This window comes from Petromyzon marinus, chromosome 35 (genome assembly GCF_048934315.1).
Source record: "Petromyzon marinus isolate PM22_M1 ecotype Great Lakes invasive population chromosome 35, UKy_Petmar_22M1.pri1.0, whole genome shotgun sequence".
Lineage (NCBI taxonomy): Eukaryota > Metazoa > Chordata > Hyperoartia > Petromyzontiformes > Petromyzontidae > Petromyzon > Petromyzon marinus.
This window is the reverse complement of record NC_133701.1, coordinates 4,129,105-4,155,290: the sequence shown is the minus strand read 5'-3', so window position 1 is coordinate 4,155,290 and position 26,186 is coordinate 4,129,105. Positions and strand designations below refer to the sequence as shown.

At 45.6% G+C, this 26,186-nt stretch overlaps 2 protein-coding genes across 10 annotated transcripts in view; one reads left to right on the top strand and one right to left on the bottom strand.

Moving 5' to 3' along the window:
• Positions 1-26,186, top strand: part of HYI (hydroxypyruvate isomerase (putative)) — a 170,795-nt gene that overhangs the window by 59,820 nt on the left and 84,789 nt on the right. The gene's annotated exons all lie outside the window — the stretch shown is intronic.
• The window catches only part of LOC116948983 (receptor-type tyrosine-protein phosphatase delta-like), a 614,820-nt gene that overhangs the window by 525,041 nt on the left and 63,593 nt on the right, over positions 1-26,186 (bottom strand). Inside the window, exon 1 of one of the 9 annotated variants that reach the window (XM_076071857.1) lies at positions 8,781-8,866. The exons of 7 other annotated variants lie outside the window; for them this stretch is intronic. The gene's annotated coding sequence lies outside the window, so the exon portion shown is untranslated. Of the gene's footprint in view, positions 1-8,780; positions 8,867-26,186 lie in introns of those variants that run through there. One more of the 9 variants, XM_076071864.1, reaches the window with a different exon arrangement.

The following is a 26,186-nucleotide window of genomic DNA, read 5'->3' as shown; positions in this document are numbered from 1 at the left end:
AAAGACCTTCCTACCGATGTGATTGGCTGATATCCTTGATTATACGTAGGGAGGCCTCCCTGGGGAAATAATAAACATACATATCTGTTTTGATTTAAAACTTTCGTGACTGCAGTGATTCATATTCTTGGTTCTTTCGGTAAAGTCACGTTGAAGGGAAACAATAAAATAATATATATAAAACGTGACTTTACCGAAAGAACCAAGAATATACATATCTGTTTCACGAGAGAGAAGTGTGCAAATATTAACATCACATTCATAATAATGCCATTATGTGTCACTGCAAAACCACAAAGAGGAACTGTTGCTTGTCCATGTTTAATAAACCATGGGTGCACCACCGGTGTTTACTTAATGATGTGGAAGAGCACAACGTGCCCTTATGTTTAATAATCTATGGCTGTGCCTCTTCCGTCACGCTGGACGCAGCGGCCAGTGTCGCTTCAGTTATCCAGAAATGTACAATAGCCCTTTTCACCTGCAGCATTGTGTTGAATTGACTTACCCACCTGAAGGTCAAATGGAACTCAGGGATTTCTTGACACTGTAGCCACAGCAGCAGCAGCAGCACGTGACAGACAGCCAATTACTGCGATTGTAAACCGTGTGACTGCTAATAAACAACGGGGTGATTTTCAGAACAAAATTGCCGAGACAATTGCACAACTTCAAGTTCGTACTTCGGCATTCTGGCATCAGTAAGTGGTAAAGGCAAGGGCGCAGACCTGCAATTTTTTGCTAAACCAACTGCTAGCGGAAAGGCTTCGGCTATCGGGGGCTCTCGAGATCCCCCCTAGAGGATATTTGGCCTCGACTCATCCACGCAGGCCAGGTGCCTTTGGAAGACGTGGGTGTACACCCACTTCACCCCACCCATATGCCACATACCAAGCTAGTGAATGTGGTGTGCCCATTCATATCTGCTGGGTGGACAGAGGAGGCGGGAGATCAAACCCGGCGACCTCTGGACTGCAAGTCCAGTATGCTCTGGCCATTACACACCACGGCAGCGTCTGACATCAGTAGCCATTAAAAAAAATTTGATTGCCAACACAAATTGGCATTGCAAACTGAAACATTTCCCCCATCGTCACGTACTGAATAAACACACTCTTTATTAGCCAAGAGAAAGTCCCAAAACCCTTTTAAAGAAGTCCTTCATTGGGATGTTTGGCCAATTTGATAGGGTTTTTTTTTGCATTCAATGTGTAACACTTAAAAGCTCTGCACATATAGATTCAAGAATGCAGCGCTCTAACACTTCCATCTTCTAGACATCGGCAGCCCAAGCAAACAATGTCTGGTATTACCTGTAATTCCCCCATCCAAGTACTCAGCGGACTCAACCCCACTTTTCTTTCAAGATTCGAAGAGATCACGCTCATTCATCGGTGCAAGGTCATTCTAGGATCATTGCAGTGATTTTAAATGAGCAACTGCTACTTTTACCTCCAACACAAAAAACCCATGACGAAGCATCCCATGTCTCACGCGCGCATCTGTATTCTGGGACCGAACCTCACGCTGTCCAACTGTGTCCTGTGCCCTGGTAGAAAAGCATGCCAATCAATAGATTAAAATGTATTGAACACACACAGCACACAGACCCCCTACCCCTCCCCCCAGTCTACAGGTATTTAAGTGGCATTACATCATTTTCCATTTTGAGTTAATTCACGAAAGTAGTATCGATTTTCTCTCCTCGTTTCCAAAATACGCATAATTCACACGCTGACGGGTGCTTGCATGGCACCCCGAGGCCCTACTTACAATTTAAAATTATAATAATATTCTGACATATCAAGCGTATAAATACAATTTTACATTCATTGATTTTTTTGGAAGTGTTATAAACCCGGTCTGGTAATTTAATTCCTTGCTTACTCGGGAAACCCTCACCATAGCATCGACACACTGCTCTTTTCACGTTTGAGCAATTGCCTAATGAGTATTATATATTTTTACAAACAGAAGCAAACCTCACGAAATCCACAGGAACACAGATTAAGCCCAACCCGAAGTGGGTTAAAGGTGCCCATGGTGGCAAAGATGACAGAGTGCTGAGCCTGCACCACAAAGATTCTGGGTGAGAATCCAGACAGCTGCCTGTGATTAACAAAAAAAAATCCAGGTTCTCAAGTATCTGGCGTTGATGGTCTAAGTACAGTTAACAATGACCGCACGCACACAAAAAAACATTGCATCAAATTTATTCTGCACTTCATTTGGCTAAATTAAAGCTTTAAGGATAAAAAAATAGATATTGTTTGACTATCGTGTGATGATAACAAACAAAAGCGCCCTCTCTGGCAAAGAAGGTGGGATAGTTCTGCCCCCTAGTTTGTGGTACCGGAAGTCACTTTAAGGGATCTCATAGGTGGATCTGTTGTGTCTACTTCAGTGGGCTGTTCTTTGACACAAAAGTGTTGGCACTGCTCTGCAAGAGATCCGCGTCGATGTTTCGTCTCATGACACCAACTGTTCAATTCGCATACATCTAATAGGGAGGAAATAAAACACATGCAAGGCAATATCACCCACCAAACTATACAAGTAGGTAGAAAGCAACCTATTTGCTGTACTGCCATCATATTGGCTTCCTCACAGCCCTGCAGGTGTGTGTGTGTGTTTAACACGCGTGCAAGCCGTGACGACGTTTCCCCAGGTTGTTGTCGACTAGATCAAAACTGACTAAATAATAAAAAAAAGTCCCAAGCAAATTGAGGCGTGCATTGCAGGCACCAGCGATGGAGGAGATTTGTGAAATCGTACGGCGGGGCCCACTCGAGAGAAGTTCCGATAAAGAATGTTTGTTCCTACAACATTAAGCAGGAGTGTGCCATGATTCACACCATTACTAAATCCCCTGGAACTAATTCAGCGACAGTAAATATTCCGCTCGCGCCCATAAAGCAGCGGAAATGGTTACGCTGGTAATGTTACAACGTAGGTGACTGATGAAATCAAGCGTTGCGGGACTGTAAACATCTCTTTTAAAGGCCCCAATAAAACGTTATATACATTCCTGTTGCTCGTGCGCCAACATACAGGCAGCTTTCCTCACCAGTCGGGGGGTGGTGAAAGAACGGGCGCTTCACACAATAAGCAGGGCCCCGACAGTGCCGGATGAAGCTTGTGCGGGGGGCCAGTAGCAGGACAAACAGGCGGGACACTTTTGCAGGGTCTTAAAAGAAGAGGAAACATGCAGATGCATGCGCTGCGTAATCTTGACACCGCTGCTAGGGAGCAACTTCATGCGTCGGAGCAGGTCCACACTCTTTCAAGGAAACGTTTTCCCTGAATCTCGTGAAACTGGCAATACTTGTTCGGCGCAGTGCCGGATTAAGCTAGTGCGGGGCTTGTAGCAAATGTTATAAAGGGGTCTTAAATTAATAAAAACATAAATATTAAAACACGCATTTTTAACTCACATGGTAAAGTTATTGTATTTTTTTAATTTGCTATACAACCAGATAATACGACGACTCGCTAACCTTAAACACCCAGTCGTTCATAAAAGTTGAAGGCAGTATAGTACTATAGTAGTAGAGCAAGTGCAGAATCACTGAACCGGAATTGATAGCTTGAAAGCATTTAGCGTGGGGCCCTTGAAAGTGCGGGGCCCGTTTGCTACATATGTAGCTACTTTTGCTACTAGGATAATCCGGCACTGCTGCTTCCTCGGGCCTTGCACGTGCGAACAATGATCCACACCAAATCTGCGACGCAAACACAGCAGACTCCACTCTGCCCACCACCGCCGTCAAGTTCATCTTCGCGCACCAAAAAAAAAGTGGCGATATCCTCCCCATTCAATCACACCCAGGCTTTATGCTTTAGGTGACGACTCCTGTTATAATGGAGCGATGCGTAAGCGAGTGTTTAAACAACGCCAGAAGACACTCGGGAAATTTTTAAAACGGCCATCTGTATCGCCAGTTCTTCAATGCAACCCTCATGGCGCTGATCGCAGTGTCGAGGATGTGTGCGGGATCATTGCACACCAGACCTGGGCCGTGCTGGATGATTGAAAACCAGACCCGGGCCGTGCTGGATCATTGAAAACCAGACCCTAGCCGTGCTGGATCATTGAAAACCAGACCCGGGCCGTGCTGGATCATTGAAAACCAGACCCTAGCCGTGCGGGATCATTGCAAACCAGACCCGGGCCGTGCTGGATCATTGCAAACCAGACCCGGGCCGTGCTGGATCATTGAAAACCAGACCCTAGCCGTGCGGGATCATTGCAAACCAGACCCGGGCCGTGCTGGATCATTGCAAACCAGACCCGGGCCGTGCTGGATCGTCGCAAACCAGACGGTTCCCAAAAAACCGGGCGGGTCCCAGCTCTAAGTGTTCATGGGGAGGTGGCATCAGCACAGCGGAGCATGCGTGGCAAACAAACCATCCACTCTAAAGAGAGTTTAGTCATTCTGGAGGGCAGAGTTTTAGTGAAGAATGGTATACTTGTGGTAAACATACCAAGAGCCCCTCTTCGAGTTCGATCATTTCCATTAGCCGGGCATACAAACAAAAACCTATCCAACTTTTTCTATTTATTTATTGACTGGATAAAACAATGCATTGACAGCTGAAAATGATAGAATCGCATTGTATGTCCCCCCTCCCCCCATAAAAAAGCAAAACTCGTCCCGAGGCTCCGCATGAGAACCCTTCTTTATCTAATGGCATGCATGGCGAGGAGCAGAGAGTCATTTTCCATGAAGGGGAGCGTAAAAATAAGAACATTCGCAGGAAAGACGCTCGAATATTATTATTATTTTCTTCCCGGCGAAGCGCCCGACCACGGCAAGCCGCGGCGCGCCGGTAACCGTGGAAACGAGGGGATGTTCGCCGCCTCCTCCTCCTCCTCCTCCCCCCCATCCATCTCTATCAGGCAGCAGTTCCTGAGACTCTGCGGTAACGACGGGTTTTATTATCCGCCACGAAAGGAGAGGGAGCCATCCATCATCGCGCCGCGGGCTTAACCACAGATTACCGCCATTCTCGCCCAACGCGCTTGGTGGCCCGCGAGCGCAAAACGCAGCAAGCGCGTCGCGAACGCACGCGGGCGGGCGGGCACGTGGGCGGGCGGGCGGGCACGTGGGCGGGCGGGCGGGCACGCGGGCGAGCGGGCGGGCACGCGGGCGAGCGAGCGGGCGGGCGAGGTGGCACGCGTGGCGGCTTCGCGCAGTTCGGTTGAGGGCGCGTCGATGCGTGTGGGAGCTCACGCGCGCGCACGCGCACGGAAATTTTGAGTAGCAAATAACCCACGGAATGCATTTGTCAGTGGTGCACGAGCACACGTAACAAACAACTCAATGCGCTTGTCAATAACGCTGCCCTGAAGAGGGAATATAATTGGGGGCATTTCGGCAATGGCCCTTCTTCGTAGCGGACCAATTCTCCCTGCGTTTTGGGCAATGGCTCTTGTTCTCTCAGGTATGAAGAAAGGCCACCGCTAGAAATGTCGCCTATTATATAAGTTTTCCTCTTGAGGGCGGTGTTATTGATGAATTTGTTGAGGAGGAGTGAACGTGTGCCTTCAGCAACCGCGGGGGTGTCCTTGCGTGAGATAATAAAATACAGAATGCTTAACCGTTGGCTCCGCATCATTTTTCACATTTGGTTTCATTAACGCAGAACAAATGAGCCTGAATGCCAAACTAGATTCAAACCATCAGCGTCAAATTGCCACTCTTCAGCCCAAACCTCGAATGGAATCCGCGAGTTACTGCTACATGCTGAAGCGACACCTGGGTTCGTCTGAAAAATCAGAATCAATCCCGAGCATTACGCATTACCTTCCTTCCTCCACGCTGTGTGATTTCATCGTTTTTTTTTTACCAATTGTTTCATTCGCAAGATAAATACATTCCGATCGCTGGTATAGAAATCTGCTGGCAGAGTGTTTCGCTTCACATCACAATAGGCGCACAGCAGGGAAATGGTTCAGCTCGATGCTTCTGGCCTGCCATCAAAACGTAAGGCCTCGCCTAACATCGCTCACAGTGGGATGCTGCCATCGTGGAATGGATAGCAGACCGGACTTATAATCCAAAGGTTGCCGATTCAATTTCATCTTCGAGTATGACCTCTGTCACACTCAAGAGTATACACAAATACGTAACAGTTCGCCAATCGACAAAAAAACCGCGTGTGGTGGGGTAAAGTGTAGGTAATGTAGGCCAAATACCCCCTGGAGGGGACTGTCTACAGCTCCCACGAGTGGAGAGGCCTTTTCGCCAGCAGTGGCCGTGAGCAGGCAATTTCCCCTTCCCTTTTGATGTCGCTCACCCCAGCTTCGTGGACAAAACGAAACAAGCCAGCCAGAATAAACTACAATACAATTCTGGGGGGGGGGGGGGGGCCATCATGAGGACGGCGCCAATAAATATATTTTGTTGGCTCGTCAGCATCAGAATTTAATTTGTGAATTCAAGGCGTTGCGGGTTGCGACGCTCGCCGGCATTGGCACAACAGCGGCGAACGCGGGCTAATTGGCGATTCTGTATGCAAACGTGGCAGCTTGCGCGGCATACAGAACCTGCTGCAACCCTTGAGGCTTTGTCGTTCTGATCCCTCGGTCCTTTAGTGTGCGCCCCAAGAGACGCGGTGCATCAAATATCTGTTGCCATGGCAGGTTAGCCGCACGCGACGGCAGCGATGCGGCGACACTGCGTAAGTGGCACAGGATGAATGGAAGCGCCGTTTATTTGCTCGTGAAAATTCGTAGACTGCGCGTCGCTACAAGACCGGGAGATGTGCAACCGCCGCTAACAAAAAAATAAAATGTATTTGATCTCGAGTGCAGAGGGAGGTCAAGCGGCATGCGGGAGGTCGATAATTAAGCAAACTTTGGGATAGATAGGAGTGAGTAACCAATTAGATTAATTGCAATTAAAATATACAAAGATGGAAACTGTACATTTGTTTAAGACCCGGTTGTTGATGAGATACACAGATGGCTAAGTGCATACGGCATGCAATAAAGACGTTAAACATGCACTATAAATAAATCGATTTATATACGGAGAGGAAGATTGTACATGTGCAAACGCACAAATTACCGATTGAGAAGAGGGCGGTAGAGCTCGCACGTGTTTGCAAATGTGCGCCGTGATACACGGGCGTGCGTGCGCAGAAACGCATGCAAATGCAATCGCAATCGCTTGGCTTTGCGCGTCATTTGGCTTCTCTCCCCCACCCCCACTCTCCCCACCAATGAAAACAAGAGGAAGAATTGAATGTGAAGCTCCATCTGTGCGAGCGCCTCATGGGAAGCGATTTCCAGAACGGGACACGGAAATAATGGAAAAGAGACCCCGAAGCGGCCCACACTCGGGCCGCGTCGGGGGTTTTGAAGTTGCTCAACATCAAAATCTTGACTTAAAGGCTTTCGTGACTGCAGGAATTCATACTCTTTGGGTCTTTCGGTAAAGTTACGTGGATAGAAAGAGAAAAATAATAATTTAAAAAAAATAATCAGGTGAACAAATACAGCAGGAGAACTGTCGCAGCAGTTCTCCTGCTGTATTTGTTCACCTGATGACGATTGCTTGTATGGCGATCGAAACGTCGTCAAAATAAATATTATTTGTATAATTTTTCTATCTACGTGACTTTACCGAAAGACCCTAAGAGCAGTTGCTCACATCGTTCAGACGAGCAGGCGCCACCAATGTTATCTCTGCGGCACGCCCGTCCGGAGCAGAAAGCGTACACACTTCGTATCTACGTTTTTGTCTCTCCTTTAATTTTCATGCGTGCGAGTTTATTGAAGATTTTTGTTTGTTTGTTAAATACAACCGAAACAAATAGGCAGCCGAGAAAACAGAAAGAACACTCACACAAAGGTCGTCATGAACAAGAACATTGTGCACGCGCTCGGTGGCTCGTGAGGCCATAGGCCAAACGATGAAGAACGCATTTAAAATATCATTCGGAGGACACCTTTAAGAGTACAATGCTGCTAAGGTCAATGAGTGGCTGCAAACAATGACTGTTGTGTAGTTGGGGGTAGTGATTAATAACGCCGCGTTCTTTATCACACTAATACGAGCTGGCACTCGCAGAGTAACTCCCCCCCCCCTCCCCCAATGCGCTAGAATCCGTCACGCATAGAAGCAGACAATTTGAACACACCGCCAGATTGTCAAAACAACCCTGCTCTGCTTCATGACGCTTTTTTCACAGATTTAGCGAACTGCTGCCACATTATTACGAATAAATCGTTACGAATGTTTAATTCTATTACGTGCTGCGAGCATGTCTCCCACTTGTTCTCTTCTTTTTTGGGAGATCCACGCCGTTTTTTTCTCTACATTTTTGGGTTTTTTTACCGCTCTTCTCTTCTTCCACTTATTTGGCAAATGCGAGAGAGAGAGAGAGAGGAAATGGATCGACAAAGCAGGAAATGTCAGCGATAATTTGACAGGCATTACCGTGGAGGCTGCGTGTATAATATTTAGAATCTCATCTGGTGGAGGCTACTGACGGCGCTCAGCAAACAATATGATGCTGGGATAATCAGCCTTGAAGGTTATACAATATACAGCGCGAGCTGTAAAATTCATTCGGTCCTCTGGCTTTTGACACATTAAAGTCACCCGTTCTCTCCAACCTAGGCGATGCTTTATTACTGCTCTCAGCTCCCATCACCCCCCCCACCCCTCCCACCCCCGAGTAAAATTTCAGATCAGAGCTCATCCGTTACAAATTTAACTTGGCAGACATGGTCGCCAAACGGTTAACGAGCAGATGGGTTGAGTGCGCACCTTCGCAGAGACCCGCACTCCAAACGTCGCGGGCCCAAGGCCTGCTCACGGAGTCGCAAGTCGATCGGCGGCCGTGCGGCAGGCCTACAGAAAAAAACAAAAATTACGCACTAATGGGATTTTGATTAAAACCGCGCCTTGATCAGTTGTCCTAACAGTGACGCACATTAAAAGTCGCTCTAAATGTCACACGGGTGCCTCGCGCGAAATGCGCAATCGTGTACGTGTGTGGGCCCCCCCCCCCCACCACCACCACCGACCCCGTTTTCTCGCCAGCCGGCGCGCACGCGTGATACAGGCAGCCAAGCAGCACGTGGTGGGTGAGCGGAATGAAAATGGGCCCTCGTACTTCCGGCAACAAATAACATAAAAAAGAAGGGAAGTTGGTCGCAGGTTATTGTCCTTGCAACTAGGCCACAGCAGAGTTGCAGGGCCGATCAGCACGGTGGGCTACGCACGGTGCGAAATAAGTTCAACATACACACGTACATGGTGGCAGTTCATCAGTATTGTTCCACCTGATGCCTATCCACTGCGGCTGGATGAAGACCTATCAATGCAGTGTCGTCATGAGGGCTGATCGTCGTCGGTGATGAAGGGTGCGTTCAGTCTCGGTTCAAATCCACGATTGGATGGAGGCCTCACCACGCAGTGACTGTCACCTTCCCCAATTTCACCAGCACACTGTTAGTTACGGTGTTGCCAGTTTGTGGCGTGGAGAAGGGCCCCCGGTGGCCGGTTCGGCTAGCACTGACCACTGACGTTAGCCGTGGCAGGGAGACACGCTCAGAATAAATCCTCAGGACACACGTGTGCGTGAACAAGAACGAGTCAAGGAATCCAACAAAATGCCACAGCACGACCGAATAATTGGAAACCATTTGCCCAACAAACCTCGGACGGACAATCCTCCGGCTCGCCGCCTCAACCGCTGCACAGTTTATGGTGCAAAGACTGACGGCTTGGTCTGCCCCAAACGCGTTCAGGTCGGAATCTAGCGAAGCAGAGCGATGTGTCTGCAGAGCGAGTGGTGTGGGGACCCTGCGTTTCTTGTAGGGACGAGGTTTCCTCGATGCACACGCCTCGCGAAGGAGACGCCATGCTCGCTGACATAACTCAATATTTTAAAGTCCATTAGGTCCATTAGCACATGGTCGCGCCTCATGGCAGCATGAACAGCCATATGACTTTGCATGTTTTCTTACCGTCTGCGTTATTCTTTATCTGCATTCTTGCGCTTATTTGTCTCATCCATTGTGAATCGATACGGACGACATTATCGTCGAAGTCCAAATAAAGCCATTATGGGATGGGCCAATGGTCCAGCTGATAAATCGGAGATGGAATTACGGTGCCAAGTGCAGAGAGCATTCGTATAGGAGGTCAGCGTTGCCACACCTCAACCGATCCATCAACACTCACCAGAGGCCCAGACGCAGTCCAGTCTAATCTCTGCACAAACACACCACATTGACCACAGTATCACACTTTTGCGGGAATTACATAGCCGGTAGACGAGCGAGATGAAATACATTTTTGTCATCTTCGGATGCCACCGGCGACGCGGGAAGCATAATACAAATAAATTATGTGTTATTGTGTTGATGCGTTTGCCTTCTTTTCTTTTTTACAAATTGAACGCTTAGTTGGGGGCACATTTTTCAATCAGCAACACATTTGCAATAGGGCCACATTGCCGACCGAAAGCAACACTCACTAGCACGACTGCGCGGATTTTCACCATTCGCCCCGCGTGCCCGCAGATGCGTAAGGAGCTAAAGTGCCAAACAAGCATGGCTGCGCCACCCAAGAACACGCCAACGGGTTACCAAGAGTGATATTATAATGGAGCGTTACAAAAAAACACATTTGGACGTTTCCGATCGATATGCAGTGCTTGAGTAGGTGGTACTTCGCTTGTCGCCAAAGCCATGGTGAGATGTATACTCGACGTGGTGTGCCGGGTGCTGAAATATTTTTTTTCCCCGGCGAAGGTGGCAAACCCGGATGAAATAAGGCTCCGGTTATATTGCCAAGAACACATGTGGCCCTGTTGCTCGTGTATTACAGGAGCTTTGCACAAAGGCTAATTAATGGCCCTGCGACATGCAAACACATTCACCTGCAATTTTTTTTTTGCAGAAACCACTTAAACACCGCTAAGCTAATTAACACGTAACTGTGCCGCGTAACGTCAGCGCAAAGGGGATGTGTTATTAAAAAGAACAGAGCTGATAAAAAAAAATATTGCAGCGCTTTCTCGCATTGCAAATCCAAACAGCCATTTGTACGAAACGGACGTTTCCTAAACAAAAGCAACAACAATACTAATGTGGAATGTTTCTAGAAGCTATATTAGTACATGAATTGCCGTTGTGTTTTCTCATTATAAAGGGATCACTTTTTATGGTTGACTAAGTGGTTTAAATTAACCTCCTCTGTTGTGTAAATTGTTTAATTTCAAGGTTTCAAATACAACCAAGGAACGAAAATGAATGCAGCCTGAACCCTGCATTGGCAATTAACACTTAAAAGAAAGACATTCATTGGAAAGCCAGACCCAATAGTCCACTGGCCTAAGCCTCCGTCTTCAAAAGCAATTTTCGTTGAATAATAATTTAGCGCCATAAGAGGTTTTTTTTGGGTTTAGATAGCGTAAATATATAAATGTGTCATTAAACCCGCCACCACCCGACACAGCCAACTAGTAAGGGTTGTCACATAAACAGAACGTAGCCAATTCGCCACCAATACAGCACACCGGTGTGTTGGAGAGCCGAGCCACAACATTTACAATCTGAGTACGACGTTTCGCCAGTAATCACAACTGGCTTCATTAGGAGACAGTCAGATTTGTGGAGAAGTCTAACCGTTTCGTTCCTTATATAGAGGCGTAGATGTGGTGACCACGCTTCTGCACTCTTGCGCGTTCATGACCAAGATCGCCCTGACACAGCAGCCCATTCAAATTCGATATTGGAAGCAAAGTGAGGGAGGGGTTGAGCCTGGCAAATACCTGGATGGGGGAAGGCAGCAAAAATAATCGGGAAAATGTATGAATCTTCTTCGGGCGCGACTCTCCCACGTGAATGAGACGATAGTTTATCTCCCCTTACCCACTTCCCCGGGATGTCTCTCCAAACCATCGCCATCAACCAGGATGCATGGGCATCGTGGATATTCGCGTCCGGCTGTGTGTGTGTGTGTTTTTTTGTCGCCCACCATTCTGCAGTGTGCGTTTGTTCTTGTGTACAGAAAACATGTAATTACAAATATTGTATTAAAAAAAAAGATTAGCACAAATCTTGTGCCCTCGACGCAAGGTAGACATGAAGTAGCAGGACACCAATCGGTTCACTCTGTGCGAACCATTATTGTATTGCTTTAGTTTGCGTGTCTTTTTTTTGGCTTTTTTCAGACACTCCGGTTCCCATCCACAAACAATACTGGAAATGGACCAAACGTCTCAATGCAGGACACGTTCTGAAAAAAAGTCGTGACACCCAGCGAAGCTTCCCATGGTTAATAGATGGTATTTTTTATTATAAATATGAATTAAGCACGTGAGCCACAACATTTACAGTCTGAGTAATCAGATTGTAAATCTTCTTTGGTTCTTTCGGTAAAGTCACGTAGAATGAGAATAAAATAATAAAATTGATAAAATAAAATAACACAATAATATTCTCACGACGTTTCGGCCACAACACAAGCGGCCTTCATCAGGTGAAGGGACGAGACTGTCTGGAGGACAGCGCTGGAGTTGTCCTCCAGACAGTCTCGTCCCTTCACCTGATGAAGGCCGCTTGTGTTGTGGCCGAAACGTCGTGAGAATATTATTGTTATTTTATTTTATCAATGTATTATTTTATTCTCATTCTACGTGACTTTACCGAAAGAACCAAAGAAGATGAATCCTTGCAGTCACGAAAGCTTTAAATCCAGATTGTAAATGTTGTGGCTTGGCTCTCCAACACACCGGTGTGCTGTACCAGTGACGAATTGGCCACGTTCTGTTCACCTGACAACCCTTATTAGTTGGCTGTGTCGGGTGGTGGCGGGTTTTAACGACACATTTATATATTTATGCGATCTAACTCAAAAAACGTCTATTATGGATGATATTGGTCGCGAAAGCATACGTGTTATATATGAATATTACTTATACCGTGCTGCTTACAATATTGACCAGCAGAGAATCACATTAGACGACAACTAAGCCAAGGAATAACAAAAGGTGGAGAACAAAATCAAGACAGACGTATGCGATGGGTTCTTTTTGGACCACGTATCAAGAATGAACCTCGAACAGACACTGAACACGTGCACCAGAGTAGAGGGAACCAATTGGTAGAGGAAAGCAGGGATTATTCACACGGTTGGCTACGTACGGTGCGAAAGAAGTTCAACATACCGTACACCGTGAAGAAGGAACACGGAGCATCGAGATTTAGACACGATCAGCGCAAGAGAATTAATACTAATTCGGCGTGCTTCGAAAAGATGTTATCACTTACATGGGACTATCGTTTTTAATTGAAAAATAATGGATAATACGCTGTAGCATAACAAATGTATGTTAATAGCTTCAAAAAGTCACAATCTCCACTTAGATCGCAATCATTGTCAAAACGTGGCCTGGAATCTTCTCCAGGTGGTCTCCGGAGCCTGGACGCAGCAGCACGTCACGTGGTGTTGTTGCAAATTCTCGGAAGTTGTTAATATATTTTTGAAGCACCCAGTACTTTCATTTAATATTGAGTCATTCATGCTTTTAGCATCCCGTAACGCTGTACATTAATTATATATAGACCAAATCCCATACATATATTGGCGTATATCTCAACACACACGCGTGTACACACCAAGCAAATGCAAACCCCTACTACCAAACTCTTTGGTTCTTTCGGTAAAGTCACGTAGGTATAAAATAAAATAAATCACGACGTTTCGATCGCAACACAAGCGGTCGTCCAAATTCAGAAATGGCACCAAAACCAAAAGCACAAAAAACATCGTCGCAACAACGAAATGAGTCCACGAGGTCTACCACAACATCGCAGACCACACTCCAAAACTTCCCAACCAAGTCAGGAAGGAACCCTTCGCAGCAGGGGCGGTGGGTGGGTGGTGGTGGAGGAGGAGGAGTGCCAAAAAGTGATGGCTCGTTTCTATCGAATCGGTCCAATGTTCCAAAAAATCATAACCTACAATTCCCAGGGTGTGGACGTTAGAGACACGAGTGGGCGGACTTCACGACTCTCCCATCGCCGTGGGAGTTTATGGAAGGGGCAGGAAGGAAAAAAAAACCTGCCGAACAAAAGTTATTGTAGCACTCAACCCAAGGCGGATTTTTTTTTTATTCCCGTAAAAATCTGTGTAAATGCAATGTAATTGCCGTTGTGCTGCAGTGAAAAGGATTTTGAAGACCAGACAAGGCTGAAGGGAGGGTTTCAGAGAAAATTCAGGGCCACACTGCATTGCATTGGGTGAAGAAAATAAATAGCACAGCCGCTATCATGCCAACATTCGACGGTGCAACACACACAAACCCCCCGCACACACAGATGGTTACTTAATGAAAATGCATACATGTGAGATATATATATAAAACAAACGCAATGTAAGAATCTCTCCCACCATATGTAAATTAATGCAAACACACCCAGAATCGTCCTTGTCACTTGCTATTTAATGTCCGGGCCCTGTGCTCATTACACACCCCGAGCCCTACAGCCAATGGGCTGCCTTTGAGATGACGTTCTGACAAAGATGAGCCCCAGAGCCGCACACTCCTATTAACCTTCTCACCTGCAGTTCCCCGAATTACAGGGATTACATTTAATTATGACATATGTTTGCATCATTCCACAAGACTGTAAGCGGTGTTTTTTTTCTTTTTTTTTAAATGTTTCAGAGAGCTAAAGAAAAATTGAATAATTCTGGCACAGCTGAGAATAAATGTAAAATTAATTAGCATAACCCCCTAAAGTGCCGTCCATCCGGACAAGCAGGCACAGTTCTTTTTTATGATCGGATCCACTCCCCGTTTCCATAATCCGCAACATTGTCATCGCTCAGAACGGCGCTGACCCTGTTGCAAAAAGCAAAGCTGCTTGTAAATTTGCCAGTGGTTAACCTGTCGACAATGCGACCTTTGTGAATGATTTGCCATTTTGTTATTTACCATAATTATCGTTGCTGTTTATGGTAGAGATGCATAACCACAGCAGCAGTGTCCTTCCCGCAGGAAAAAACTATACGGCCCGCATATCAAATGTATTGAAATCTGGAGGAATTATGGCTTGCCCCTCTTATAACGGTTCAACACAAACAAAGTTAAATTTTTGGAAGATCCAAGAACCACTGTAAAAACTCCACAAACCAAAAAAAAGCAATAAAAACACCCCATTGATTAGAAGGAAGCATAACTCAAACATTTAATCGGCACGCCCTGCAAGTGCCAAAACAAAGCTGTGCCTTCATTTATAGTTGGTCTATTTGTAATGAAGACCAAGTGCACCGGTAACCTGTGCCTCATAAATCTGTACTGCAAGAGTCAGGAAAAAACAAATGATGTGTTAATCATTATTCACGCAGGGGGATTTAACACGCGGTTAGCCCCACCACATGGGAACCCTGTGATGGTCATCATCCTTTGGCATCATTCCCCTTGTGACTAAGTCAACCAGGATGCGCCCAATCCCATCAGACCTTGGGAGTGCTTGGGTGGGTGACCACCCTCTCGAACAACAGGTGCAGTAGGCATTGTGGGCAGTAGAAGGCAGTGCGGCTAAATCCACTCTTGCCCTGTACTTATCCCCCACCACCACCACCACCTTCACCAACCAGCACTGACCAGTGTGGTGAAATATGGGGGAAATTACCCTAACTTCCCGCTCGGCATGGAGAATCTTTCTTTTAAGCGGAGGCCTTCATCCAGTAGTGGATTGGTAAATGAGATTTACGCAAACCCCCCAAATATAATACTCACCGACTATAATTCAACCCATCAAGCAGGAAATCAACACAGCCTTGCCAACTATCTCTCCGACACTCCTCTCTTTGTGAAGACATAAAGTGCAAGAAATTTCCTTTGGAAACCCAGGTGCAATTAAAACTAAAATTACTCCGAGTCTAAATGGGTTATGACATACTCTTTGGTTCTTTCGGTAAAGTCACGTAGGTATAAAATAAAATAAATTACGACGTTTCGGGCGCAACACAAGCGTCCATCATCAGGTGTCGCACCCGAAACGTCGTGATTTATTTTATTTTATACCTACGTGACTTTACCGAAAGAACAAAAGAGTATGGATTCCTGCAGTCACGAAAGCTTCAAATCAAGGGTTATGACATGGTCGAACGGTAAAGGATCAGGACTGAATTTTTTTTTTAATCAAACATTAATCTCCGATATGCACTCATAATAACAGGTCCCTGCAGGGTGGGCTGGTAGGAACATTGGAATTTTGCGCAATTTTATGACATTGTTATGTAAAATTGTGCAAAACATCCCCAAAAGCGAAGTTCGCAAATGAGATAATGTGACTTGCAAATGTTGGGTGCAATAAGACATATCAAGTCTCTGCGCTGTCTATTGCTGATTTTACACCCAACAGCACGAGATTTTACTTCGTTAAAGTATTGAAAGGGGACGGACGGACGGACACATTAATCTTTTGCAGGCTGGTACTCAGTTTATCTATTGCAGGCTGGTACACTCAGTTTACAACTTCGTTCCTACTAGTATTAAATACATATGGTCCAGTATCAAGTTGGAGCACATTATTAAGTTGCTTGAAATATTAGAAATGTATAGCCCATTGTCATTCCACGGCTGAATGAAGCCCTCCTCAACGCTGTGTGGGCAACGGGAGTTGTTTGACCATACTTCACCACGCTTGCTGATGAAGGAGGTGTCCAGGACTAATTCAGTTATAAGTCACGTCTGCTGTTAGCCGTGGCGAGGTATCAAATTCAGTTTTAAAAAGAACGTCTTAAGTAACATTATGACTCAAGTAATGATTATGAATTGTTGATTTTTCTTATCACTTCATTGCAAACAAACAATCAGCAAAAATCAACATGGTTTATGCACTTCACACAATCTATATTACAGTGTGTGAATGTGTGTGTGTCTATATATATTTACTCAAAGTGATGAAATAAAAAACACAGATAAGTGGAGAGGAGCTGCCCATGGTGTAACGATCAGTACACTGGACCTCCAAATCCAGAGGTTCAATTCCATCTCCCGCCTTCATAAGCTGAAACAATGGAAAAGTAAAAACGACATGTAAATATTGCTCATATCTTGATTTGAAGCTTTCGTGACTGCAGGAATCCATACTCTTTGGTTCTTTCGGTAAAGTCACGTAGGTATAAAATAAAATAAATCACGTTTCAGGAGCAACACAAGCGTCCATCATCAGGTGGGAAAGCATGGTCTGCTGCTGAGGCAGTATTGCTCATATATGAACATGCTACGTGATATCATTAAAACAAGAAGATGATGTTTCAAAATTAATGCAACATGAGCTTGTAGACACTTATATACTGGTTTCTCATCAAAAATATATGAACTTCCCTTTGTACAAAAGATGTCTTCCACACACCAAGTATAGCCAATTATAAAACTTTCTGCATTCTTTTTTACTGAATATATAGTATATTGGACTAAATGATGGCATGGTTGATATTATTGGGAATAGGTTATGAATTATCCCAAAGTGCCCCTGGGCTGCCTTACTTTGATTTAATTTCTTATGAAATGTCATAATTCTCTCTGCCATGACTTGAGCCCATGGATAAAAGAATTGGGAATGGAATAAGAAATCTCTATCAATTTCTCTCCTGGGTGATGGTCTAAGCTTCCTGTGCACAAGTGCAATTACTTTTTAAAAAACCTTTGAGTGGTAATCTCGCTAAGGAAGCTGAGTGAATATGTGTGTGCTCACAAAAAAATGATTCCGGCCCCTTAGGCCACACAAAAGGAACCGCGGTCACGTGTTACTGCTTTGTAGGTTTTAAAAGTTGAGCTTTACAGCTCTCCGACATGTTTTTGAGTTGTACAACGTGTTGTTGGGCACAATGTTTGACCTTTCGCCTCACGTGCTCAGAGTTTCTTGTTCACGAACAGGAATAGAAGCTGACATTTCAGGTGGCTTTGTGGAGTATCTGCTGACAAAATGCAACATTGAAACGAAAGTTAATTGAAAGTGGAAGTATATTGAAAGACGTGGGTTCCGATTTATATAAATATTTGACTTCAACTTTGGTTTAATTACACACCAAGAACGCCGCCGATGTCTGCTGCTTTTGATAAACCACTCATGTGACTATGACTCGCTACGCATTTCAGAATCATTTATTCCATCAAGCAAAATATAAAGGCTCTTATTTACCCAGACACAGGTTTCAAATGGTTTAACTCGAATGATTTGGACCAATATATTATCCCAAAAAAATAACGTTCTTTGACCAAAATGTTGATTGCAATTATGTTGAGGCTGTAGACATCTGTATGTATTTCTGTGGTGGTGGGGGATTTCTAACCGCACAATCAACATTATGCATTTTCAATATCCTGTTATGAACGATGCAAACATATTTGTTATGTTCACTGCAGAAAAATGAAATCTCTCGTTAAAGTGAAAAGCTTTGAAAGCTCCCCTAATGCACGTGGCAGATAGGATTAAATCTACATTATGCTACGTGTCTTGCGGTAAACAATTGTATACATTGCTACTGAAAAAAAGATGAAGGTGCAGCACTGTAATTGCTCGCTTCAAACAATGCTGTTTTTATTAAGCCCCTTTCGAGGGTATTCGTTATATCCACTCCACAAATTGATATCTCACAATTAAAGGCAAAAAAAGGCTTCGACAACGTCCAACGCACGTTCGCTGGGCAGATCGGACTAAATATACCATCACTCCTCGTGGATCATTGTAAAGTATTTATTAAATGCGACTAGTTTAACATCAATCCCAGCACAACAAGAAAAAGCTATTTTAGCCTTCACACCATCTGGCTATCATCAGCCGTGGTCAATTCACTGCTAGATAAAGGGCACCCCCAGGTCACACACCATCTCTCACGCTCCTGCAATGTCATCGTCGACCCCCAGGATTCACGAGATTATGCTGGTGAACAATTCGTTGGGTTGTTTTTGCTTTTTACGAGCCCTTGTTCTCAAGTGTAAAAAAAAACCTGTCCCATGTTTTCTGCATTACCTGTTTAATGCAGGTGCCCATCCGTCAAAATCTACTTCGTAAATTGAATAGATCGTGAATATCCACAGCTTCCAATAAAAACAAAAATCGAACAAAAAAAAGTGACTGCAGTTCAACAACAAAAAATGAACCGATTCGGCAATCGTGATGAGATTGCAGCCAAATAATCACAAACAATAATCACAAACAATAATCACAAATAATCACAAACAATAACATGAACGCGCTTGCAACAAGGACTTTGCGCTGATGTCCACGGAAAGTACTTTTTAAGTTTTCGCATGAAACCACGATATTTTATTTTAAACCCCTTCTGTGAGTATGAAGCGCACACGGCACAATGCACACAGGTCGCGCTTTGCAAGTTGCCAGGCATCCAGCCACGCTGAGAGAAACATAAACGCGCAAACAGCCTTCATCACGGACGCTGACAAAGTTTTGCGAGAGCCCCAGGGATGTGCTTATCTTTGGAAAACCGGAGCTCTCCGCTCATACATAAATGAGCTCCGGGTCTCCCTCAAGGTGATCTGTCACAAAAGGGGTTGCTAAACCTGCATCGCTGTGCGTACACAGCCAAGGCGGAGCTTGGGCTCGTGAGAAGGATACTCACTCGCGACTCGGGAGAGCGCCCCTTGCTTATGCAAAGTACATCTCGGTAAACATTTGTATTGTTGTTAACTCAAAACGTCGGACTTTTATTCTGACTCCGCTTCGATCTTGGCCCGACGGTGCTTGACGAAGTCTCCGATCGCTGAATTTGGTCGTGATAAATGTGCCCTTGCACTTTGCCGTTGAAATGCTGAAACGACGATCATTGTCGCGTGAAACGCTTGTTGCACCACGGGCGACAATTTCATTTGTTTGGCTGTGTCGGGTGGTGGAGGGTCTCAACGACACACACTTTGGCCGGATCGTTTTACGTGACCTCACCCAAAAAAATTGACTCTGAATTATAATAATAATAACATTCATGACGTGCCAGACTTTGCAGACAAGTCAACAACTCAGAGGTGCGAAACCAAGCTCAGGGCTGCTCGAAAGGTCTGACCGAAGAGAGAAGAGGCCTTTGGATGCTTCTTGAAAGTCAAAGTGCATTTGATGCTGTGGACGTGCTAAGGGAAAGAGTTCCACAGCGATGGGGGCGACAGCAGAGAACCGACGTGAGGCTGGAGCAGTTCGAGATCTTCGGTGTCCGAAGCAGATTTTGAGTGACACTTCGCCTATAAGGTTCTATACCATGAGCCTTCCGTGCAGGGTGAGAGTAGTGAGGTCAGGTATGGTGAGTGGGGGGGGGGGGAGATATAACGCGCGTCACTTTGCAACATTCCCCCAATGAGACATTTGCTCTTCCAAAGCGTGCACTTATGCCGTTAGTAAAAACAAAAGAGCACTGAAAAAAGGAAACCGCTAATACAGTACTTGGCTGGGAATAGCGCTCACCAGATTCACCGCTCTCGTCCACTGCTGATTGCCATGCCCATGCGCGGTAGCTCTATTTTCCTTGGATGCAAACGGCAATTCCTTTTGCTATCGCTCACGCCAACGCCGTGTGGTGTCTCTTTTCGTGAAGGGTTTGCCTCTGAGACCGTCGTGGGAAGAAAAAAAGTTTAAGGAGGCCGGGCAGTTCCGGGGTCACAGCGGCGACCCTGGCATCGCTGGATTATTGGGTTCCAATCCAGCCTGTGATTAAAATATGCCTTCTTCAGCGTAGTTATGTGATAGTCTCAGCCTAGTCACCAATGACAGCACGAGAAAATCACCACATTTAAATTTGACTTTGTACTTACTTTGGCTAAATTCCAGCTCAAAAATTTTAATATTTGTAATATATAGTACAGTATATGATACGCAGAGTGGGTGAAGAGGTTCTGCGTGGACAGAGGTTACTTGAAGGGGCCTCAGGTGTAGCTCTGTCATATCCACTTCCGTGGGCCGGTTCTCTAACACAAAGGGCTCGCAATGCCGTGCGAGAGATCCGAGTGGAGTCTACGGCTCACAACGTGGACACACCGAGAGTACAATCGGAATTAAATTGGAAAAAAACATGACGATTGTTTACTTATTAATGGTTTAAACCCGCTCTTCAGTTCATCTCCAGGTAGATGGCATTCTATTGTGGCAGCAAAATAGTCTCAGTCATCCCGGACAAAGCTGACCTCGTGTCGAAAATTTCAATTTCGTACAGACGAGCTCCGAGGACGGGAGAGGACATTGCCGCTCACCAAAACGCGAGCGCTCACTCCGGGTCCGCATCGCGAGTTGGACAAAAAGATGTGTATCTATTTGAAGTACTATCGCAGTGTCTCCCTGGAGGGAGGAGCTAAACATAAACGTACCCCGACTTCGCTTCTTCGCTGCACCCGGAACTAAGCGCAGATCGAGAATGCACCGAGCGGCGGGCTGAACGGCACGGAGGAAGAGAGTGAGAGAAATAGAGCAAGTTATTGTGATTTCCAAAGCTCTTCAAAGTCACTTTAGGAAGTCGATGGACAACGGGCGTAATGGGAAAAATTCACTCTCGTGTTAACGGGTGTAAAATAACAAGCGTCGAATAACAAGAGAGAACCTTGGGGTGGGGCACTTCGTACTATGTCCTCGTGTGTCAGCATAACCCACGGAACAACTCCAGAATCCCCAAAATTATCTACACTTAACGAGGAATACGTTATTTTAGTTCAATACGGGACTTCATTGATTTCCAATGCAAACTGCCCATGTGAAATGGAAAATATCATTACTGTTATATATTTTTTTGCGATGTTTAGAATTTAGCATCAAAGAAAAAAAGATACAGAACAAATCCCTTACGCACAAAAGAGAAGCTGGCTGGTATGCCGATAAGCAAGGTTTCATTTTATTTTAATAATTACATAAGCTTCGTAAATGCTAAAAGTCGACTTGCCTGCACTGATAAGCACTCCCTTATCTATTATACATGCATGGACACAATCAAGGGGGCATGTGGTGCGAGGGTGATGGTGGGGTTGGGCCGAGTTGTCAATTTAAGCAGAGTCAACCCCTGCCGCTGCATAATACCCCCTAGATTGGCCATATCAGCAAGCAGAACCTTTCATCCTCACTCGCCGTTATCTGCAATCACAGAGCGAAAGAGCCATTCCCCTCCGTGGAAATCTGATTACGCACAATTAGCTTCCTTTTCAACTCTGAATTGCTGTAAAGGTCATGATTACCACTTTACATATAGCACCCGAATTATCGTAACTTGGGCCCCCTGCAGCAACAGCATTTCAAATTATTCCACACGGAACAAAAATGGAAAAGCGATCGCCGCCACGTAAGTCACCGAAGCCATCCATAATCCTGACCGTCACCCGAAGCCATAATCCCGAGCTCACGGATGTCACCACCTTGGGTCAGGGGTAATTTTTCAGGCCGTGGTTGAGGCCCCGGCGCAATATTTACGGCGAGCCCCGCATTTTAACCAACTCGACGATACCCACAAGTGAACCCCAAGTTGCCATTGATGGAGCGTTCTATTTGCAAGGTCGTAAAATATTTAAAATCCACCGCGCGCGCGACGTAAATTAGTCGCATTTTTACACGGAACGTGGAAAATTCCAATCAATTTCGTTTTTTTTTTTCCCACCCCTGATTTGCTGCAAGGCAGAAATGCCCAAATAAAATATGGTCAGCAGAGCACAAAGCGGGACACTCATCTGAGAAATCACAATACTATAAATGAAAGCAGGAAATATAACAAATATAAATAATAATATTATGGGAAGCTGTCACTGTGGTGAAATGTTCAACACACTGGAATTGCAATTCAGAGGTCGCCGATTCCATTCGATCTCCTGACACGGCAGTTGAAACAATGGAGCGAGTTTAATAAATCCCCCCCCCCCTCCACTGGTTCTGTATCAGCCGGCAGTATGAATGGGTTCATCGCAGTTGGTGAAATCGCCAGTAAATACCGCACAATTAATAAACATTGCGCTATCTTTACATACACCAGACATCGATTCCTTTGAAGCCGATGCAGCTGCAAGAGAACGAAAGCCACGTGGCGGTTGGTCACGTGCAGCAGATTATCGAGCTAAACGGCGGTGGGCAGGTTACCGTGACTCGTGTGGAGAATCGGCTTTTTGAACCTGATCATTATGTACGTCCAGCGCCTGCGCGGCCACGAGCTTAGAGACAGGCAAAGGGCATGGCAACTTGCCACGGCCACTCCTCTGTGCGTGTGGTGTGTAGCTGTTTGTGTGTGTGGAGCGGTTAGCGCGCCACGCTATGAACACCGCCGACCCGGGTTCCATTCCCGCTCACGGCCAACACCGGTGACGATTATCTGAGCCGCTCCCGGGCCTGCCCTAGGCCGACTTGGTAGCAGGGAATGGGGCATGGTGCTTGCCACCCAATCCCTCGCTAACAGCACTTGCCTCAACAGTCTGTTAAGGCTATACGGGGGATCTTTGTATATATTTGTTTTGTTCATGAGTCTGCGTGTTCATGTGTATGCACGTGTGCCTTGCTCGTGACTGAACTCGGACAGAAACTCTGCTCCGATGAAGACACGGGGGCCCCACAATTGGGACTCGGCAATCGATGCTTTTCGAGCCTCTTCAACACGAATCCAATTGAAATCCCAATTCCAGCTTCGGCTCAAAATAAATTTACATGCAGGAAATACAGATAGCTTTGGAATCAATTGCTCAAGTTTCCAGCACGGATCATATTATATCGTGCATTCATACAGCCGCGATGAATTGCCAAGTGAGGCACGCGTACACTTTTAAAGATTGACACCAGTCGGGCAGAGGGAATAGAAAAGGTAATGGAAATGCAGAAATCATAACACAAAAATAAAACACTTCTCTGCCTCCCGAGCATCGGCTATACTGGCTTATTTGAGCTTCGGGTTTGGGGTAGATTCAGACCATTTTTTGGAAGTTAAATGAACAGCCTCCGAATATCCTCCTGTTCTGAGGTCATGGCAATGTTACCCATCAGAGGATGCACAAAACTCATGGGGGCAATGAAGGAAGAGGGTTGAAGGGGGATGGGGGGGGGATGACGGGGTGGGGCGGGCTATGCCGGTTCAGATGTTGCAGATGTTAGAGGATTGTGGGGGGGGCGGCAGGGGAGTTTGCATCGAAAAGCTTGCTGAAGCAATGTCCACGTGGAGTGGCGCACTCTCTAATCAACCTTCATCCAAGCGCGGTGGGTTTGACGATGATCTTTTTTGTTGTTCCCATTGCACGCGGATAATTGCAACGTGGCCCGGCACGTACGCGTGGGGCATACAAATAGCGGGGCAATATCACAGTGGCAATACGTTTCTCTGCATTAGCGATGTCATTACTTTCCTATCCACCACCTGTGCCATCTGTACCCGTCATATTTTTGGACGAATTTAGCAAAAGCAATTGGAAAAACATTTTTTTGCAAGAATCACCGTTTGTTTTTTTTTCCTTCCGCAGGGGGTCAAAGAGTTCTTTTGCATTCCGTGTCCACCCGTACGCAACAAACAGCAACACGAAATGAAGTTAACGCGACCGCATCGCTGTTCACCTTCAACCGCAGCGATTTCCGAGTTAATAAAGACACATTCTGGTTTCGCATGACTCAGAAAAGGAATTACATTAAAAGAGCCACCGACCAGAACATTAAAAGGAACCCAAACACGGTGAGACGACCTTCACAAAAGCTCATTTGTACAGAATTCCACCCTACATTTCAACAAAATTGTTCCGAAGGTTAAACAGTTAAGGGCAATCTTCACTGAATGGGCAATATACTTCTTGGTACGCCACAGCGTGTACTGTTCTGGGAAGCAGCGAGGTCTTTGCCAGAGGTTCACATAATAGCCCTCTTAATTGATTTTGTGCTAATTATGAGTTCAGCTCGAGGCAGATGCCTGTCTTTGGATGACGCACTCATAGCAGCCACACAAACGGCACCTCAAGAGGCCCATAAGGAGCACACACTCCTGGGCTGCCTTGATCTTTAATTCCACTGAAATATCTGCAGATAATTTTTCTTTTAACCCTGACCTTTGCACGACAGATTTTTTTTTGCTTAAACAACCGCTCGACAATTTAAGGAATGGGATCCCCACGTCTTTTTTTTTGCCACCGGCAGCCGCTTACGCAGCGTCATGCAAATTTCATCAAGATAACAAAATAGGTTAATGAGACACTGTAAATGATGACTGACAGCCTATCAGATTCCTCTGAAGCCTATGTCAAGTGTGAAATGAAGGGCACGATTTTCATTCAAAAGACTTCAACACTTTTAGCGCACCTGCCTTTTGTTGAGGCGCTCTATGTGGATCAATTACAAGCGCCGGATTCTCTCGAGTCGGACAGAAAATATTTAACAGTGAGCCCTCTCTCTCTCTCTGCCCGGAATACAAATCTGCCAATTTGCATCCAGAGTCAGTCAACGGCTAAGTGTGCACCGCAATCAGTGTTGTACCCTCTCGTGGACAGCGCCAATGCTTTGCATTTGCCACAGCTAATTACCTGCATTAACCCTTTAATTGACAATCCCCTTCAACAGGGAAGGTGATATTCAATTATGTTGTGCGTGATTACATTCGAGCAGCATGCCGCGCACCGACTCAACGCGCAAACGTGCATTGAAAACTTTTCGAAACACACCGGCGTACCGGTGAGTGGTGCGGAGAAATGCATTTGGCTATTCCAAGCGCCAAGGTCCTCGTATATCAGTTTATTTCAGTTTATTTATTTTGGTATAGCCCTGTGAGCCATTCGGCTCTTGAATCGGGTGCAACCACAACAAACAATAAACAAAAACACGAACAAGATAAACATCTGAAAGTGACTACGTGACTGTGAAAACAGAAAATCCATGAAAAAAAAACAGCAAAATATTCCTGAAAAAAGCACCGTACACCAACGCTGTGTGCAAAAAATCCCAGTGGGATGCAAGTCAAACAACAACAACAACCACATGAAAACTTAGATTAAGGCCATCAGTCTAACTCCGTACTACAACAAAACAAACATGTCCAAACAAAAAAAAAACGTTTTCCAAATCACCAAAAAAATAAAGCCATAATTGCAACGTAACAGTGATCACGGGGACTGTGACCGAGCGCGGCTTCTCCGTGTTGACTTCTCAAACTTTCTCGACGCACTGCCGCGGGCGCTTTCGAGAGATGACCCGCGGCTTGCAGCCCTGC